Source organism: Prionailurus bengalensis, chromosome B2 (assembly GCF_016509475.1).
Source record: "Prionailurus bengalensis isolate Pbe53 chromosome B2, Fcat_Pben_1.1_paternal_pri, whole genome shotgun sequence".
Lineage (NCBI taxonomy): Eukaryota > Metazoa > Chordata > Mammalia > Carnivora > Felidae > Prionailurus > Prionailurus bengalensis.
The window spans coordinates 1,637,407-1,658,093 of record NC_057349.1 but is presented as its reverse complement, the minus strand read 5'-3'; the positions used below and the strand labels follow the sequence as shown (position 1 = coordinate 1,658,093).

Sequence of the window (20,687 nt, the reverse complement as noted above, 5' to 3'; positions counted from 1 at the left end):
AGGAGTCTTCCACTGCCTGAGCTCACCTACTTTGTTTACGCTCACTCAACAACCACGTGGCTTTGCCCAAGTCCACTGGATTAATTTACAGGCAAGTTGCTCTGTGTAAAGACCCAAGGAAATATAGAGAACTGATCTGGGGTTGAATGCTGGGAACGCTGATGGCCTCCAGAGAGAATGACTACTATTTCTTTCAAAATCCATGGGTTGTTCTAAAGCCCTGTCCACCCCAATTCATAGTTTTTCTAAATTTTCATTCTGCCAAGAGGTCTATTCTTCTAAAGGATAAAGAGGGGCCCCTGGCTGGCTCAGTGGGAAAGTGTGTGACTCTTGATCTTGGGATTGTGGGTTTAAGTGCCATGTTGGGTGCCAGAGGCTGCTAAGTAGGTAGGTAGGTAGGTAGGTAGGTAGATACATACATACATAAAGAGAATGAGGAAGGGGCGAGACAGAAGAAAGCTGAAAGGCTCTATCAGCAGAGGACACTGGTTTTTCTTTTTTCTTTTTTTTTTTTTTTTAATGTTTATTTACTTTGGAGACAGAGAGAGACAGAGCATGAACAGGGGAGGGGCAGAGAGAGAGGGAGACACAGAATCTGAAACAGGCTTCAGGCTCTGAGCTGTCAGCACAGAGCCCGACACGGGGCTCAAACCCACGGACTGTGATATCATGACCTGAGTCGAAGTCGGATGCTTAACCGACCGAGCCACCCAGGTGCCCCAGGACACTGGTTTTTCAATATAAACACCAAAATTGCATGTGATGATGTTTTCATGCATCTGTAAGGAAAGGAGAAAAAAGCAGACCATGCGACAAGTTTCCACAAAATTAGATATACTTAGTTTAAGGGTTTTTATTCTTGGTCACGTGCTTTTCAGTTCTGATATTTAAAATGCTTTTTCTTTTGCTTTGATACTTTAGATGTTAATGGTTGTAATAAAAAAAGGTGTACTTCCGACCAACAGCTTTATATTTAACTAAAACATATCAAATCCTATTCAAAATAACCGGTTGCAAAGTAGGCTCAGATTACACAGAACAAAAAGCATTCGAAACAAAGGTCCCTTGGGGTAAAAACTAAGGGCCCAGCCTTCTGCCCTTTTGGAGATTTTCATCATGTAAGATGACTTCAAGTACTGTCCAATATTTGTCTTTCCAATGTCCACACAGAGTATTGTAAATAAAATATTACACGTAACTGCATTTTGCTACTTAGACAACACTGAGTCTACCCTGAGTGAACTAGACTGAGCTTTGCTGTGGGAGGGGAAGTTTTATTTGTAATAAGTTTGCACTGAATGAAATTATAGTTAAGCTGGAAGGGTCGTATTTCAAACAAGCAGGTTAGAATAAATTTCCAAAGATTTAGAACAGGTGTCTAAGGGGACGACAGCTCAGTGTGCCAATGAGCTGGGGACAATGAGGTACAGGAGCTGAGAGGAATCGACATTGAAATTGGAGCTAAACAGGGATCTTGTGACCCCCCCTGCCGGGGGTGGGGGGCGGTGCGGGGAGGAGACAGATCCAAGCACCAGGAGAGAGTAAACCTCAGGACCAGTTAGACACAGGGCAGGAAACGTGAACGTGTATCGGTACCATTTTCTGGGTCATAGGGTCAGCGCTGAGAATTTGCAGATGAATGAAAGACATGATTCCTTCTTCAGGACGTTAACCTACAGAGGAACAGAGCCCAGGGAACTTATGACGGTAACATCCACAGGGTGCTATGGGGGACACCGGAGGGTGCAGAAGGGGCTTGCGGGTCAGGGTGTGTGTGAGAGCCTGACAGCGGCATCTTGCACCCTCGTGCACAGACACGCACAACAGGTGGGGAGTGCAGGAGGGCTATTTCTGCATCGGTCTCCCGGAGGACTTGCACACGGTCCCCACACGCCAGCAGGCAGAGCGAAGAGACTCACCCTCCCCCATTTGTCCGTGTCCACATGCTTCTGTGTCCCCAGGCCAGCGGAGCGCGGGGCCTGGCCGTAGGGGGCCCCAGGAAAGGCTCACAGGGGTGACAGGACGATGGGCTCTGAGCAAAGCTGCGTGTGGTGTATGAGTTTGGAGGGTATCCAGACCATCTTTAGTTTCACCGCTGCGGGGGGCACGTGCAGCCGAAGTCTAACACCAGGAGTTGTGCCGTCCGAAAACGCGGGGGTGAAACAAGGAGGCGGCTTTGCCTGGAAAACGAGTGAAAAGCTGCCTCAGTAAATTCATTTCAGCTTGAGTTTCATCGAAGAGAAAACCAGCGTCAGTGACGGCTGACTGACAACGCTCCCACGATGGACAACAACCAGCACCGAGGCTGTGACTTTCCACACTTATTGCAAGCCGTGATCTCTCTGCAGACACAACGGGTCTGCATTTCAGGTGCAGAACACAAGTGATCTTCTCCTCGCGCCGGACAACAGACAAACGGAGGCATATCAAACATTTTAAGACTTTATTGAAGCACAACTGGATTGACTCAGGCGGCGCGAGGCCGGAGACAGCCAGGAAGGCCCCCAGCAGCTGAGGAGGGCCGCGGACCAGAGCAGCAGCAAAGTGAGGAGGCACCGACGGGCTTACGCTCGGGTTCACTTACACGGCCGCCACGGCATCGGAGCCACGTCAGCCTCGTGGTGTGTGTCGTGTCCGTCTCTAATGGATTCGTCCCACTATGTGGCATTAAAAGCACTGCGTCACTTTTGGTAAAGAAGAGAGCACAGTTAAGCTTGCTTGTAACTTGACCTTAGTTTAAGGAACAAACCTTTGTCTCCCTGCGTTGGAAAGACGCCCCGTTCTTTACTTCAGTGTTTTCCAAAGGGACCAGAGGTGTAGCCTTTTGGGTGGAAAAATTCTTCCTCTGGACAACTGCCGGTACAACACACAATATGTGGCAGATAAGATACCGTAACGTGAAGAATTTCTGGACCCCCCCCCCACAAAACCTAAGTGGCACAGCCCAGTCACTGTGACAACCAAAACATGCCCTAAATAAACTTCCAAACAGACAAGAAGGTGGCAATGCTCTGAATGTTAGCACAGAGGCAGCCGATTTACTGTTTGAAGAAACAAAGTGTTTTGTTTCATGTGACTTGCTCTGCAGTTTCCTTTTAATTAAAAGTTGATTCCCTTTTGGAAGCGAGATTCATATTTCTTAGCTTCTTTAAAAATTTTTTTAAACGTTTATTCATTTTTTGAGACACAGAGAGAGACAGAGCATGAATGGGGGAAGGTCAGAGAGACAGGGAGGCACAGAATCTGAAACAGGCTCCAGGCTCAGAGCTGTCAGCACAGAGCCCGACGCGGGGCTCGAACTCACAGACTGCGAGATCATGACCTGAGCCAAAGTCAGCGCCCAACCGACTGAGCCACCCAGGAGCCCCTCTTAGCTTCTTTTAAAAGCAGCAGCCCGGGGAGCCTGGGTGGCTCAGTCACTGGAGCGTCCGTCCGACTTCAGCCCAGGTCATTTCTCACGGTGTGTGGGTTTGAGCCCCGTGGCAGGCTCTGTGCTGACAGCATGCAGCCTGCATGGGATTCTGTTTCTCCCTGTCCCTCTGCCCCTCCCCCACTCCCACTCTCTCAAAAATAAACATTAAAAAATAAATAAATAAAAGAAGCGCAGTAAAGTGAAAAAAGTGAAAAAAGGCCATTTCACAAAGAAGTTGAGCACATTGACTGTATCTCCTGGAGAGAGGTAACCTTGAGAAATTCAACACCGTATCATAGTTTTATATAGAACAGAATAGTTACATTAACAAGTACTTTGCGCTTAATAAATCTGTTACTGTGGTAACAAATCGCCCGTGTGGGCAGGGTCATGATGCCCCCCCCGCCCCGGGGGCCGGTACTGTGACGACTGTGAGGACGGAATGGCGCTCTCCAGACACCAGCTCACGAGGCACATGCATGCTCCTGTGTGTTTCACATGAGCAAATCCACGCCGCGGAGAGGCCGCTGTGAACACGAGGAGAGTGGTAAAGCTTCCATGATTGTGCAAACCTTCTTAGACATGAGAACATGTCAGGGAGAGGAAAGGACGCAATTGAGGACATCGTATAAAACCTCAAGGGTCCCCTGTGACCGGCCTTCAGAGGCACGGAGGGCGAACACCAGGAACAGGGTCCCCTGTGACCGGCCTTCAGAGGCACCGAGGGCGAACACCAGGAACAGGGTCCCCTGTGACCGGCCTTCAGAGCCACGGAGGGCGAACACCAGGAACAGGGTCCCCTGTGACCGGCCTTCAGAGCCACGGAGGGCGAACACCAGGAACAGGGTCCCCTGTGACCGGCCTTCAGAGGCACGGAGGGCGAACACCAGGAACAGGGTCCCCTGTGACCGGCCTTCAGAGGCACCGAGGGCGAACACCAGGAACAGGGTCCCCTGTGACCGGCCTTCAGAGCCACGGAGGGCGAACACCAGGAACAGGGTCCCCTGTGACCGGCCTTCAGAGGCACCGAGGGCGAACACCAGGAACAGGGTCCCCTGTGACCGGCCTTCAGAGGCACGGAGGGCGAACACCAGGAACAGGGTCCCCTGTGACCGGCCTTCAGAGGCACGGAGGGCGAACACCAGGAACAGGGTCCCCTGTGACCGGCCTTCAGAGGCACCGAGGGCGAACACCAGGAACAGGGTCCCCTGTGACCGGCCTTCAGAGGCACGGAGGGCGAACACCAGGAACAGGGTCCCCTGTGACCGGCCTTCAGAGGCACCGAGGGCGAACACCAGGAACAGGGTCCCCTGTGACCGGCCTTCAGAGCCACGGAGGGCGAACACCAGGAACAGGGTCCCCTGTGACCGGCCTTCAGAGGCACCGAGGGCGAACACCAGGAACAGGGTCCCCTGTGACCGGCCTTCAGAGGCACCGAGGGCGAACACCAGGAACAGGGTCCCCTGTGACCGGCCTTCAGAGCCACGGAGGGCGAACACCAGGAACAGGGTCCCCTGTGACCGGCCTTCAGAGGCACCGAGGGCGAACACCAGGAACAGGGTCCCCTGTGACCGGCCTTCAGAGGCACCGAGGGCGAACACCAGGAACAGGGTCCCCTGTGACCGGCCTTCAGAGGCACGGAGGGCGAACACCAGGAACAGGGTCCCCTGTGACCGGCCTTCAGAGGCACCGAGGGCGAACACCAGGAACAGGGTCCCCTGTGACCGGCCTTCAGAGGCACGGAGGGCGAACACCAGGAACAGGGTCCCCTGTGACCGGCCTTCAGAGGCACCGAGGGCGAACACCAGGAACAGGGTCCCCTGTGACCGGCCTTCAGAGGCACCGAGGGCGAACACTAGGAACGTAATTGTGGAAGGCTTCAGGGAAGCTCTGGCCCCCACGCCAGTGGGTGCTTTTTCTTTCTCTGTTTGTCTTTTTTTGGGGGGTTGACGTTGATCGTGAATGGAGCATGTCCTTTTGTGTTTGCCACAAGCCCTACCTGTCACTACCAAGTCAGACACAGAACATCAATTGCCATCCTATCTCCAGCCTGCTTTGCTGGCTGACAAGACTCTAGCTTTTAATCATCTGACAAGACTCTAGGTTGGCCCTTACAATGCAATTCTTCTTTCAGGAAGCTCTGGGCCCAACGTGGGGCCTGAACTCACACCTGCAGATCAAGAGTCGCATGCTCTCCCGACTGAGCAGCGGGGCGCCCCCAGCTCAGCCCTTACTCAGCCTCTCTGGTGCTTCATCTCTGACTCTCCCCCCTCTTTCTAGTCACATTCAGAGACTTCAGGTTCAGGAAAGCATCGCAACCCCCTTGACCGTACCTTTCCATATTTGTTTTCTCTGCTTTCTCAACTCTCATTCATCCTTCAGAAATTCAACTCATATCAGGATCAGAGCAGGGGTGAGGCAAGTGAGGCACTTAGGGTACACAATTTAAGGAGGGATTCACTCTCTGGTGCCCTGGTGTGTGTTTGTCCAACACCACCCAGCAGTTAGCTGAATCCTCACACGACCCGCCTGGTGGTGTAAGCAAAACATTAGAAAAGATTAAGAAATGTTACTCGATATTTCTAGAAACTCTCTTGGATTTTAGGATGCCACAATTATTTGTATTACACCTGAATAGTGGCTTGCACCAAGCCTGCACTGTTCCTTGCTGTGTACCTGAGCAAACAAGAAGATGCTCTGGGAGGGACGAGACACACAGGTAAGTATGCAGGTACAATGCAATATGGCGGGTGCTCTGACGAAGGGGAGGGTTAGAGCCCTTGAGGGATCTAACTCTGAGACAATCGACCGCAAAGCTCCATGAAGCACCGTCTGATTGGGCTGTCTTAAAACATGAGTACGGATGGTTAGACATGGGACGTAAGAACCTTCCAGATGGAACGTATGCGCAGAGTTACCAGGGCATTCTGGAAATGGTCCTTTGGGACAACAGATGTACAGACTGAGTAGGAAAGGGAAAGGCAACGAGGCTGGAAGAGGAGGCTGGACATGAAGAGTCTTGAGCCGTCGGCAGATGCTGAGGTGGTACAGGATATTGGCTCTGGGTTTTACGACCGTCGCTGTGGTGATGGTGTGGAAGATGGACCCCCACACAACAGGTGGATGGGGGTAGGGCTGGAGACAGGGAGACTGGTTCCAAGGCCACATGAACAATGTAGGAGGGCTCCAAGGAGGTGGTGATTCGAGATCGAAGGAGGAAGAGATGAGTGTAAACATTTGAAGGGAGTCAGGTAGAACTTACTGACCCACTGGCTACAAGGACCAGATGAGATTTACAAGCTCCCAGGAAGTGACTGTCCTGCTTCTAACCAGAGGACTGTTTTCCCTTTTATGTCTCTTGTCTCTTGCTGTGTTCTGGCAGCCCGTACCCCACTACCCTTCTCTTTACGTTGACTTGACTGGCTTGCAAATCTTACAGCTTAATCTTTCTTGCCTATATATTCACAAATAGCCCTAATGTTGCTTAAGCTCAAGTTTTGTACTTTGGCAGAGGTCAAAAGCTCAGTTTCACTAGGACGTTCCATTTCCTTCTCCCTGTTCAAAACCCAGTGATCATATTTTCCCAAATCAGCCTCTTTTCTCAACTTTTCCTTTGGAGATGGAACTACCCCTTCCTGCACCTTATGGCTGGAAATCCTTGCTTTCAGTCTTTCCTAGGTTCAAACTCTTGGACATACACAAATCACAAAATGAGTAGGGTCAAAAGTAGACTTGTTTCTGTAACATGGGGAAGATGAGACAGCTGTTGAGGAAGCTTGGGTCCCTGGGGCATCTCATCTCTGACAGCAACATGTACAGGAATCATGTTCAGAGACAAAGCTAGAGTGATCTCTGAGAACAGGAAGGGTGATTAAAGAGTAGGATAGTGATTTTGTGCTGTTATTACACTTGCCACTCTCCCAAAGCCTTGGTTAGCTACAGTGCATTTTCTTCAAAAATCTATCTTCCTTCAAGACGTCCCTGGCTCTAAGGGCTTTTTATCTACTTTTCTACACTAACAACCAATGTTCCCTGCCTCTAGTTCACATGCCAGAGTCTTCAGATAGCAGTGACCCCTACGAAGATGGCAACACTCTCTCTTCTCTACAGGAGCAAGTACCCTCACGCCTCTTCCCCCGCCAAGCCCTGAGGTCACTGTGCTGAACACAGCTCTTGTACAGGCATTTCTTGGGACTTTCCTGAGAGCCCAGAAGACTCAGAACATAAAACTCTCTCCTTTGACCTGGCTACTGTCAAAACAGGTTTAGAAACTGGAAATCTTACTCTTGGAAAAAATAATAAGACAGACTAATAAAAACTTATCAGCCCTTACAGTTTTCAGAGACAAACAAAAGAGTTAAATGATGTATATGACACTTAAAAAAGCTGTGGACAAATAATCTAACAGAAAAAATGGGCAAAAGAGCCAGATACACATGCTACAAGAAGAGACATCCAAAGGGCCAGTAGATACATGAAAATGTGCTCATCCTCATTAGTCATCAAGAAAACATGTATGATAACTATAAAGAGATAATACTAGATACCCATGGGAGTGGCTAAAGGTAAAAAGATTGACAAAACCGAGTAGTGATAAGGCTGTAGAGAAAGTGGAACCATCTGCTGGTAATAGAACCATTTTGGAAGATTGTTCAACAAGTACTACTATAATCAGGGACCAGCCCTCCCACCATCAGGTGCACAGCCAGAGCCGCATATACATGCACACCAAACGGATATTCCTAGTGGTAGTCTTTGCAATAGCTCCAAACTTGAAGCCACTGAAGATCTTAGATTCTTAACCCACTATTTGTTGACATATTTTTGCCACTCAACCATTTTGCTGATCTGTGACGAAAATTCATAGCTGGCATCCCATGCCAGTCTAACTGCAAATCAGGGCTAGGAGGGCAGGGACTCAGGCATGATCACCCTCTCCCGAAGCACAGGGTCTCAAACATTCAACAAAGTTGAACAGACATCTGTTGGACTGAACTGAGTTAAGGAAAGCCTCTGGGTTGGGAGCCTGGAGGACCAAGAACATCACTGACAGAAATAGAGAATTTGGAAAAAGGAGCTGGTTTAGATTAAAAGAGAGCTATTCTCTTGAATTGTGAGAAAATTAGGCAACTTTGCTTTCAACTGTCTTCCCCTGAAGCTTGTGCTTGGTTGTCAGGTTGGAAAAGGGTAAAGAAAGTAGCAATGTCAACAAACAGCAGAATGAAAGAGAGGGAGTACGTGAGCACGTAGTCAGCAAGAACATCAAAGCAGGATTCGTGATAATGCAAATAATTTGCCTGGACAAGAGACTGACTTGTTGATGTTTACACTGAGATTTTTTAAAATGTATTTTTATTTACTACATGGTTATTGTAAGAACAATCGAGTGCATTTTTTAAAGTAGATTCTACACCGACATGGCGTGCAAACTCATGACCTCGAGATCAAGAGTCATGTGTTCTACCACCTGAGGGAGCCAGGCACCCCCACACTGGGATTATTTGTAATGTTTTTGGCTTTTGAGAGAGCTCAAGCGGGGGAGGGGGCAGAGGGAATGAGAGAATCTTAAGCAGGCTCCACACTCAGCACAGAGCCTGATGAGGGGCTCGATTCCATGACCCTGGGATCATAACCTGAGCCGAAATCAAGAGTCGGACGCTCAGCAGGGAATTGTTAATACACGACTTAACCCATTAAACTCTGCATTGTATGCCGCAGCTCTACTGAACAAAGATGAGGAACAGAACCAGTTGGAGCCCTGCAGCTGGCACATGCTTGCAGCCGAGGACACTCTCACTGCCCTCAGCTTGCTCCGCAGGTACCCCCCACCCCGGCCCCCCGTTGCTGCCTCGTGTGGAGGAGCTCCTGGGTTGCATCTCAAAGGACTGGACTTGAACAGTGGAACCTGAAAGCAGTTAGGTATATGGGCTGCAGAGGGATCCCGTGGCCAAAACACAGGAAGGAGATCGCAGGGAATGAACTCCCAGGATGGGAGGCACCAGAAGCCTGATCCAATCCCAGGACACAATCCACCTAACCTCACACGAGGAGAAAGATCACCTGAACAGGCCTATAACTATTAAAGAAAGTGAATTGGGGCGCCTGGGTGGCTCAGTCGGTTAAGCGGCCAACTTCGGCTCAGGTTACGATCTTGCGGTCCGTGGGTTCGAGCCCCGCGTCGGGCTCTGTGCTGACCGCTCAGAGCCTGGAGCCTGTTTCGGATTCTGTGTCTCCCTCTCTCTGACCCTCCCCCGTTCATGCTCTGTCTCTCTCTGTCTCAAAAATAAATAAACGGGGGCGCCTGGGTGGCGCAGTCGGTTAAGCGTCCGACTTCAGCCAGGTCACGATCTCGCTATCCGGGAGTTCGAGCCCCGCGTCAGGCTCTGGGCTGATGGCTCAGAGCCTGGAGCCTGTTTTCCGATTCTGTGTCTCCCTCTCTCTCTGCCCCTCCCCCATTCATGCTCTGTCTCTCTCTGTCCCAAAAATAAATAAACGTTGAAAAAAAAAATTTAAAAAAAAAATAAATAAACGTTTAAAAAAAAATTAAAAAAAAAAAGAAAGTGAATCAATAATTAATAACCTTCCAAAAAGAAAGCACTAGGCCCAGACAGTTTCACTGGTGAATTCTAGCAAAAGTTTTAGGAATAAATGGTACCAATTCCCCATACTCTCCTCCAGAAGACAGAAGCAGAGGGGATACTTCCTAATTCATTCCAAGAGGCTAGCATCACCCTAATACCACAATCGGATGAAGACATTATAGAAAGGAAAACTACAATGTCTTTCGTGAACACAAATGCAAAAATTCTCAACAAAATACCAGCAAACCAAACCCATTAGCGTATAAAAAGAATTGTACACCATCACCAAATAGGCTTCCTTCCAGGCATACAAGGCTGGTCTAACATTTGAAGATGAATCAGTATAATTGATCACACCAACAGGCTAGAGAAGATGAACAGAAAAAGCATTTGAAAAAACCCAACACTCTTCCATGATAACCACTCTCAGCAAACTAGGAAGAGAAGGGAACTTTCTCAGGATGATAACTAATATTTTTAAACACCCTAGAGCTTCCATCTGCCTAATGGTGAGAAGCTAGGAGCTTTCCCACTAAGATCGGGAAGAAGGCAAGGACGTCCCCTGGTAACACTCCCATTCGATGCCGTCCTAACTAATGCAACAAGACAAGAAAAGGACATTAAAGGTATAGAGGTTGGGAAGAAAGGAATAAAACTGTCTTTGTTCACAGAGGACATGCTAATCTATACACAAAGTCTCAGAAAGTCAAGAAAAAGAAATCTACTCCAGGAACTAAAAGGTGACTACAGATAGCAAGGTCGACAGATCGAGGTCCATAAACGAAGGTCACTTGCTTTCCTGTATATCAGCAACGAACCACTGGAATTTGAAATTAAAAACACAATACCGTTTACATTGATGCCAAAATAATGAAATACTTCAGTATAAATCTAATACACTATGTGCAACATCTATATGAAGAAAACTACAAAACTTAGATTAAAAAAAAATTACATGGGGCGTCTGGGTGGCTCAGTCCATTAAGCATCCCACTCTTGACTTCAGCTCAGGTCATGATCTCATAGTTCGTGGGCTCAAGGCCCACATCAGGCTCAGCACTGACAGTGGGAGGAGACTGCTTGGGATCCTCTCTCCCTCTCTCTCTGCCCTTCCCCCACTGGCACATGCGCTCTCGCTCGCTCTCTCTCTCTCTCTCTCTCTTTCTCAAAATAAATAAATAAACCTTAAAAAAATAAAATAAAAATAGGGGCACCTGGGTGGCTCAGTGGCTTAAGCATCTGACTTCAGCTCAGTCCATGATCTCATAGTTCATGGGTTCGAGCCCCACATGGGCTCTGTGCTGACAGCGTGGGGCTTGGAGCCTGCTTAGGATTCTCTCTCTCTCTCTCTCTCTCTCTCTCTCTCTCTCTCTCTCTCTCTCTCTTTCTGCCCCTCCGCTGCTCTCTCTTTCAAAAAAAAAAAACCCAACAACAGCAAGAAACGCAAGCCACCATCCATGGCTGGTTTCTCTGTGTAGAAGTCCTAGTGAGGGTTTGTGTGACTGATCTTCTGGCTCCACACTCTGTCCCTCCTAACTGCACCAGATCTGAGCCTCTGTCCCTGCACACATTCTAGGCATTACTGGGCACCAGAACCCTCTATTCAGAAAGCTGAACTTGCAACGGAAAGGTTCATTTCTAGGCTGAAAAGGTCACTTTCTGTATTCCTTTTGGCAGCTAGGTATTTGCCCAAGCAACGCTGCACTCTGCGCCTATCTTCGGAGGGCTTTGGTTAGAGTGAAGAATCTTGGGAGGTTAGAGAAAAATCCCAGAAAACACTGGCAAGACAAGAACAAAACCTGAAGCTAGCAGCCCTGCATTTGTCTAGAGAAAACTGAAACCTGTTCACCCTGCAACTGCTGGGTAGATGCCTCCCTCAGAGCAGAGACGTGCCCCCCCTGCCCCCCTCTCCCCCCCCCCCCCCCCCCCGCGGGATAGCTCACATCTTCCCCCACCTGTTGGCCGGCCTCATGCAGTCCAGCTCCCCTCCAGACCTTACAGTACAGTCACCGCCTCCTCTCCGCTCTCCGGGTGCTGTCCCCGCACCCAGGCCTGGAGCTCGGCGGGCAGGATGGTCAGGAACTGCTCCAGCACCAGCAGCCCCAGGATCTGCTCCTTCGTGTGTGTGTTTCTGGGCTCAGCCACTGGCGGCTCAGCTCGCGGAGCCGGCGCAGCGCCTCCCGGGGCCCAGGCGCCTCTTGGTAGCAAAACTGCCTGAATGAGGTTCCTTCCTTCCGATGCTGGATTCTCGTTTCCACACATGTTCATCCTTCACCTTCAGGGTCACAAGCCCCACGGGCTCCTCTGGAACTTGGGGTCAAAGCGCCAGCCCCGCTTGGCTTCATTTCATGCTCTGCTGCACTGAGACACCCCCACACAGGGCCCGTTACACTCTCCTTGAGAGATTTCCCTCGAGGTTCTTTCCAGCTGCGAGGAAGCAGGAAACGCTCCTAACGGGACGAGCTCGATGCCAGCCAGATACATGCTAACTCAGGAAACACCGCGGAAATAGTTAGAAAATAAATGCTAAAATTACTTGCATGCTACCAGAAACATTTCCAGAGGAGCTGTCCTAAGCAAAGAAAGCTTGTCAGAGACGAGGGACCACACGCTGGAGCTCCCCACACTGAGATTCTTGCTGTTCCTGCCCCCGGTGAACTAGCTGCCCTCCCTCGGTGACCCCCCAGGGATTTGCTCACCTGCGCTTTGGGACTGACCCTCTGCACGCCTACCTCCGTGTAGGGGCTGAGCTCCCCGTCTACGCAACAACAGCACAGGTACACCCTCAGGTTCTGACGCGCTCCTGCTGCCCAGCAGGGCCCTAGGCTCGCCCCGCAGCAGGAGCTGACCCGCGCGGCCCACCAGGAGCGTCGGGCTCGGCTGAGTTGGGGCTGCTGGCCTGCATCCCGGAGGCCGCGGGACGGATGGTGGGCTCAAGTGGACGCCCCAGGACAGGTGGGCGGGAGAGGGGTGAAGAGTGAGCGCGCGGAGGAGGGGGCCCTGGCTGTGATCGCCACCCCGGGTGTGACATTTACTGTTACAATGAGGGGAGAGGGGGGAGGTCAGCGCTGGGGCCCCTCCGGGTGCAGACGGCTTTGGTCCGGGGTCGGCCAGCCTGTGGCCACACCCGCGTCCGCGTTCCTGCAGGGTGTGCTGGAGGCGGGCAGTTCTCTTCCCCGACGGGGACCGTGTGGGGAGGGTCGAGGGGACCCGGGCCCAGGCCCTCCCCCTCCCCCCACGTCCGTGACGTCACAGCCCCACAGGCTGGGAGCTCAGAAGACAGATGATCAGTAATTCCAAGTAACTCCGGGCCTCGACACGGGGGAAACAGGAAGGTCTCGGGTTCACGCGTCTTCCGTGCGATACAACCGATACACTCGGGAGCCCCATGGAGGGGGTGGCCTGCCTGGAGCGGGGGGAGGAGGGGGGCGGGCAGACGGCGGCCCGCCTGGAGGAGGAGGGGGTGGCCTGCCTGGAGCAGCGGGGAGCGGCCCGCCTGGAGGACGGAGTGTGGCCTGCCTGGAAGGTAGGGGGGCAGCCTGCCTGGAGGAGGAGAGGATGGCCTGCCTAGAGCAGGGGGAGAGCAGCTCGCCTGGAAGAGGAGGGGGTGCCTGCCTGGAGGAGGGGGAAAGACGGCCTGGAGCAGGGCGGAGGGGCCAACGGGAGGGATGGGGGAGATGGCCTGGAGAAGTGGGGGGAAAGGTCTTCCTGGAGGGTAGGGGGGGCGGCCTGCCTGGAGGAGGGGGCGGTGGCCCGCCTGGACGCGACTTTCGGAGCGGAAGGGCGCGCCGGCGAGGCCCCAATCCCGCCTCTGCACGGCTCCGGCCGCCCCCTCCCCGCAGGCTCCCCTCCCCTCCAGCCGGCAGAGCCCCCCCCACCGGAAGCCGGGCCTCGCGCCGCGGAGCCGGAAGTAAATATCAGCGGCCCCCGGGTCTGGCCGAGGTGGGTCCTAGAGCAGCCGGCAAGGGGAAACCTAGAGGTTCGGAGGCCTCTCTAGGACGCGGGCGGCCTCCCGCTCTCGGTGGTGCCGTAGTCTGCGTTTGCTGCACCCAGAGCGCCCCCAGGCCTCGCAGCTGTCAACCGTGCGCCCGTCCTTCCAGGGTTGTTTGCTTCTCCCACCAACACGGCCCAGAGCGCCTGCATACCCCCTTCTTTGTGCTGGGAAGAGGCATGCACCCTGATGCTGGAAATAAGGCAGGAAGCTGGGAGAACCTTAGCTTGTTGCCAGAAATCTCCAGTTGTGCCCAGACGCCGTGCTGTCCCAGCCCCACGATGGGCGGGTTCTGCAGCCTGACACCTTGATGGTCTATCTCGTATTCCACACCCTCTCCAGGCTCGCGTGGGCTCTGAAACCTGAACAAATGTTCATTGCTTCCCCTAGCGTCCAGTACATGAATCAATGGATGACACGCCCAGAAAACGCTCGTGTAGAATTTTGACGCTTGTAAGGGAGGAAAACACAATTTTCCCTCGACCCTTCTAACTTCTTGGCTGGCGTCCCGGTAACAAAAGACAGATTAAGGAGGGGGAAACACAAGTTTATTAATGTGTGTATCTCACGTACACGTGGGAGAGACCTAGGGAAAAATGAGTGACTCTCAGAGGTGGCTGAGAATTCAGGCAGCTAAAGACAGAACAAAGGGCGTGCAAGGGAGACCAGGTGTGGGAGCTAACCAGGAAAAGTATGAACAGGAGTAAGGTTTGTTAGTGCCTTCTTGTTTCTTGTGACTCGGGGTCGACCTTCTCTTCCTCACAGAGAGCAAGACATCCTTACAAAAGGTTAACTTGTACTCTTTTCTGGGCTTCTCCTGTGTCTATTTCTCAAAGAAATCCTTAAGCCAAAAAAAGTATATTTTGCTGCCGTTCAAACTCATGCTTTATTCTGATCCCTTTCCTGATGATAATCTCTTGATCTGAAAGGAAGGAATACCCATCTTATACCCATTCCTTTCATAACATGTAAGGACATCTTCCTTGAGCTGTCCAGATCAAACTCTGCTAACACGTTTCTCCAGCTCAGGAACTACATATTTATTTTATTTCTAATTCCACTCTCAGATTCTTTCAACTGATAACAGACTATAGACATAGATGACCCCACTCAGCCCCAGCATGGAGACTGAGCTCCTCAGTATTGCAAAGTCCAGACTACAAAATTAAGCTTTCTGGGGGCACCTGGCTGGCTTGGTAAGTAGAGAGTGGGACTCTTGATCTCGGGGTTGTGAGTTTGAGCCCCACAGTGGGTGTAGGGTCCCTGCTAATCTCCCCAACTTTTTCCCCCACCACATCCTTGCAGCAAACACTTCACAAATACCATTTTGAAGTACTTTGGGTCCCTCTGGGCCTTTGTACATGTTGTTCCCTCTGCTAAAATCGGACTCCCCGAGATCATTTTCAGGCTTTCCCTGCCTTATACTGAGGTCTTCACTTAGCACTTCAAGAAAGCTTTCTCTTCGAGCTCCTCCATCACTCATCACACTGTAGTACAACTGCATCCTGGGTTCCCTGTCTCAAGGAGTTTATCTTATGTTTTCTCAAGGAGTCACATTAACATTGGGAGGAGGGGGCTCTTTGGAGGTTTCTGAAGAAAAGACATTTAACAGGCATTCCCTGTGTCCTACCTCGTAGATTAAATGCCATTTTACCTTGCAAATGGAGGGGTATGACAAGTGGGAGATTCTTTAAGTTTTGTGAAAGCTTTTCTGAGAATAATTCTCATTCCGTGCAAGAATCAGAAACTGGAACATCACAGGGAGTAGAGTAGACCCAGGCATGTAAGACGGATTCTGGATAAGAAACCACATCCTCCTCCATACCCATTCCTTTGCAAGGAATTTTGAATCTCCTTTCTTTTATTTAATCTGCTCTTTGTTTTTCTTGTTGGGGAAGATAGTTTTGAGGAGGTGAAGTGTGCAAGAGGACATCCAGGATTCCAGAGTTAACAGGGGTCTGGCAGAAAAAGGAAGGGGACAGGAGGGAAGGAGTCGAGAAACAGAAGTTTCATGGAGGAAATTGTTAGCTCAAGTTCATCTAGTGTGGAGTTAATACTTCAAGCGCCTGGGTGGCTCTGTCAGTTGAGCTTCCTACTTAGGCTTAGTCATGATTTCATGGTTTGTGGGTTCGAGCCCTGAGTTGGGCTCTGCTCTGACAGTGCGGGGCCTGCTCGGGATTCTCTCTCTCCCTCTGCCCCTCCCTGATTCATGCTTTCTCTCTCTCAAAAATTAACTAAGTAATTAAAAAAGACTTCAAACCTTGAATGATTGAATTAGATGAAAGTCCTAGGCATTTCGTCTCCTGTTCTTTTCTTTCTTGTTTTCACGGTTAGAGTAGGCAGTAGGTTAGGCTCTAACAGGGTGCCTGGAGGCCAGCCAAGGGGTAGTGGTGCCCGGCTGTGGGGAAGTCCAAGACTGGTCTGGCAGCACCCCACAACAAATCCACAAGAAGCCAGATCAAACCAGACGCACCCAAGACAAAGGAGGCTACAAACCCTGACCAACTAAGGGAGAACAGGTGGGGAAAGCTGCCCCCAAACCCCCTCCCCCAGTAATAAATACTCCACCCCCCAGCCAACAACTGTCAGTAAGAGATCAAAACCCCAACCTGAGGCATATGGCTTTCCTTGAGCTCACCCACTCTGACATCTTGAGGGTGTGCTCAGTTTAATAAACATTCCTACTTGCATCGTTCAACCATTGTGTCTGGTCTGTCCTTAAATTATTTGTTGCGACAAGACTCGGATCCTCCAGCAACATCCCTGGGACCAGCTGGGCAGAGGCCTCTGGGCTTGGGGTCTCCCTAGGGCACCTGACAACATGGCTACCTTGTGTAAATGGAAACAAAGCTACCTGAAAAACATATATAAAGCACTTGCATGTAACATAATGTAAATTTTGTAGAATTGCTCAGTAAACATCTATTACTGCATACAAAAAAGAAGGACATTGGGGTGCCTGGCTGGCTCGGTTGGTAGAACATGAGATTCTTGATCTTGGGGTTGTAAAATTCAAGCCCCAAAATGGATATAGAGATTCCTTAAACATAAAATCTTAAAAATAATTACATTGGTTGTCTACAGAATTATTGCAGATTGGAGGTGCTTGCTGAGATGTGGTGAATAAATGCCTATTTCCACTTTAATAAATGCAGCTGTAAAACCCAATTCCACGTGAGTGTACTAGCCAGCTAAGGAAGGATGTGTTCTATTTTGAAAGGAGTTTGAAATGGACGAGACAAAGTTTCCAAGATACTTGAGTAGAACTCCTGTCTTAGCAAGGCTCCTGTAGCAAAATGTCACAAACCAGGTGGTCTGTCTAACCAAAGTTTGTATCTTCTGGTTCCAGAAGGTGTAAAGTCCCACATCAGGGTGGTCCGAGAGGCTGGGTTCTGGTGAGGGCCCCTTCCTGTGTTTGGAAGGCCGTCTTTCCATTGTGTCCACACATGGCTGAAGAGCACAGTGAGGAAGCAGGTTTCTCAGGATTCTTTACCAAGACCCTAATCCCATTCTGGAGGGTTCTACCCTTATGACATCTTAATCCTAATTACTTCCACAGATCCCACCTCCTAATGCCAGGAGGTAGGGTTTCAACATATGGATTTTGGAGGGGCACAAACATTCAGTCCATAACAGAGATTGTCATATATTTGCAGCTACCTTACAACTCTTCCAGTTGTAGCAAACTGCTAACAGTGAAAATGATTTTCATTCACAGAAATGCAAATGAATCGTGTCCAGTGGAATGCAGGAGATCATTGCCCTAGAAATTGACAGGTAAAAAAAAGTAAATCTATTCATAAATTTACTTCAGCATTCCAGATTGCTTATAAATAATGTAGTACTTCAAATTTTCTTACTGGTTGTTACACTGACACATACTCATTTTTATTTGTATGAGAGTTGCAATTTTACCTTCTTTTAAGTACACAATCTTTTAACAATTTGGAAACAGGGGGTATACACCAAAGGCAGAAACAAAATACCAACTTGTGGCTGGCAAATGTAGACTAAAGAGCATGGTTTAGATCTGAAACTAGAAGGGCTTTCTCTACTCCTTCTTCTCATGTCTACACCTGGAACCCAGTAGACACACTCACCCAGCAGCTCTGTGAAGGTGCACGTAATCATACTAAAATCAAACTTAAGATCCAATATACTAGGCATATAAAAAGTCATTTATGAGAACAGCATCATTTTTTTTCCTTCTAGAGATTTCCAGCTACTATCTCCTCCCCCTCACATTATCTTCCCGTTCTTTTCTAAGTCACCCAGTTTTCTATCAGAAATTACAAATTCTTCCAAAGTCTTTAGAAATCCATTTGTCTCCTCCTGCAAAAAATAATTTTATGAGGGCAGTGGTTATACGTGCGTAAGATACATGATGTGCTGTATGTGTACGTATTTAATCAGGAGACACCTTGCCAGAATTAGTTTCATCCCCCCCCCCCTTAAGCTTTTATGTTTCATTACCTATTTCTCTTGACCACAGTTAATTTCATACTGCAGGGAGTGAGCCTGTCTTGTAGTACTTGAACCATGTGGTTCCCGCTATCTGCATTCAGAACATGGCCCTCCAAATGGGAACGCTGGATCCCGTCCATGATGAACATGTCCTGGGAATCCTATTGTTGCACAAAAACAGCTTTCTTTACACCTGCACCGCCTCTCGCATTTTGACTGATGAGCATAAAATCAATAATGTGATGAGTCATGAGTGGTCACAATGACAGGAACACACATGGCCATTCAGACATGAATCCTCTAGACCTGGCATTAAACATTTAACCTCAACATTCAGGACTTACTTCTTATCCTGAGTGATATGGCCAGGCTGGAATGTGTTCCCGAGGCAAAACCAAAAGTCATTTAACTGTAATAGAAGCACAAGGGCAGAAATTAATTTTATTATTTCTAAATTATCTTCTGTCCTACCCCACCCTACTCTACCCTATCCTATCGCACTCTACCTAACCCTACCCTACCAACCCTACCCTATGCTAGCCTATCCTAGCCCCACCCATCCTATCCCACCCTGTCCCATCCTATGTTGTATTTTCACTGGCCCAACCAGGGCTGCATCCCCTGGCACACAGTAGGCATTCATTAAACACTTGTTGGATGGACGGTAGAGGCAGCAGGACGGGTCGTGTCACGCAGAGACCCGCAGCACCGCGATCGTGAGCGGGCGGACTTCACACGCAGTCCGTGAAGTGGGACTCGGGAGTGTGCGCGGTGACCGCGTTTCCGCGGGAACACAGGTGCAGGCACGCGTGCAAGTACGGACAGAGTGGGGATGCAGGAGCGCGGTGTGGCTGCCGCGGCGCCCAGGGCACCTAGGGCACACAGCCCTGACCGCGGGCGCACGCGTCGTCCACCCGTGAGACTAGCTCCACGACTGGAAAGCGCAGGGCAGCACGAAGCACCCGTGTACGGCTGCACGGGCGGCAGTCCGCGGGCCTCGCGCGCCGGGCAGCGCCGGGTGTGGACCGGGTAAGAGGACACACAACCACCATCACGGCCCTCCTCCCCGCGCCGCAGCGCCGGCAGCTAAGCAGACCAAATCTCGCGGTTTCCCAATCTATCGCGATGTCTCAGCGGCTCCAACGTCTGGCGATCTCCGCTCCCAAATCACTCGGCTTTCAAGAAGTATCGCGATACTTTCGCCTTCGCTATTTTCGGTGTTTTAACGGCCTCTGTGAGAAAATTTTAAGTCCATTTTTAATACTAAAGGTCTCTGAGAGCTCCATGCATAATTCTCAAGTCGATGCCGTTGCGTAGAAAATTGCAGGAGGAGAAAAAGGATGTGTCAGAAGTGGGATTCGAACCCACGCCTCCATTCGGAGACCAGAATCCCCAGCGCGGGGAAGCGAAGCTTGAGTCTGGCGCCTTAGACCACTCGGCCATCCTGACACCCTGCGGAAGGGGAGAGATTTTCTACTGAAGTAGATGTCCAGGCCGGGCGCTTCTGTGACGCACACGCTTGTGCCGGAGGCGGCGCTGACGTCAGAGGTGCCCGCAGCAGCTGGAAGAGCAGAGAGCTACCTGTGGCCGGGAGAGGAAGCCGGCGGGAGGAGAGGAGCTGTTCTTGTAAACGCGGCTGGGGCGCCGGCCGGCCGGAGCGCGGGCGTCCCGAGCCCCGGCCCGGTCCCAGCCTCCGGGCGCGCTGCTGGTTTTCTTTTCAGGAGAGGGAGGAACAACAACCAACGTACAAAACACCTCAGTTCCGTGGCGCGGCCTCTTCCTCCCCAATAGTGCTCGCACGCGCCGGGGAGTTTGTTGGGCTCCGAAAGTGCCTGCGCCCACCTGCGCAGGTGCGGGTGCCTGTGCGGGTGTAGGTGTAAGTACCTGTGAGGGTGCAGGTGCGGGTGCGGGTGCCTGTGTGGGTGCAGGTGTAAGTAACAGTGCGGATGTCTGTGCAGGTGAGAGTGTTGGTGCGGATGCCTGTGCGGGTGCAGGTGCGGGTGCCTGTACGGGTGCAGATGAGAGTGTTGGTTCGGGAGCCGGTGCAGGTGTGGGTGACAGTGTGGGTGCAGGAGCCCCTCCCCGCCCTCGGGCTGCTCCCGGATGCTGGGATCTGAGCCCCACGCGTCTGCTGCCAGGTGGGGGACAACAGCGCCACGCCTCCGCACGCAGGCTTTCCCGCTTTCTCCGCTTTGCTCGGAGTAATCTGAGCTCCGGGCCTGGACCACAAGCTCGAAAA

General features: G+C 50.9%; 2 long non-coding RNA genes and 1 other non-coding gene across 4 annotated transcripts; all 3 read right to left on the bottom strand.

Moving 5' to 3' along the window:
- Positions 1–2,428: 2,428 nt before the first annotated feature.
- Positions 2,429–2,863, bottom strand: LOC122489086. Its single transcript, XR_006298822.1, has 2 exons — positions 2,750–2,863; positions 2,429–2,657 (listed from the first exon to the last, which is right to left on the bottom strand). It is a non-coding gene; the product is annotated as an uncharacterized LOC122489086 (long non-coding RNA).
- Positions 2,864–16,891: 14,028 nt separating this feature from the next.
- LOC122489088 lies at positions 16,892–18,973 on the bottom strand. 2 transcript variants are annotated; one of them, XR_006298827.1, is made up of 4 exons: positions 18,793–18,973; positions 18,458–18,609; positions 17,645–17,747; positions 16,892–17,434 (listed from the first exon to the last, which is right to left on the bottom strand). It is a non-coding gene; the product is annotated as an uncharacterized LOC122489088 (long non-coding RNA). The 2 variants fall into 2 exon arrangements; XR_006298826.1 differs by having other exon boundaries at positions 16,892–17,747.
- Positions 18,974–19,791: 818 nt separating this feature from the next.
- Positions 19,792–19,897, bottom strand: TRNAL-CAA. Its single transcript has 2 exons — positions 19,860–19,897; positions 19,792–19,837 (listed from the first exon to the last, which is right to left on the bottom strand). It is a non-coding gene; the product is annotated as a tRNA-Leu (tRNA).
- Between the last annotated feature and the right edge of the window lie 790 nt (positions 19,898–20,687).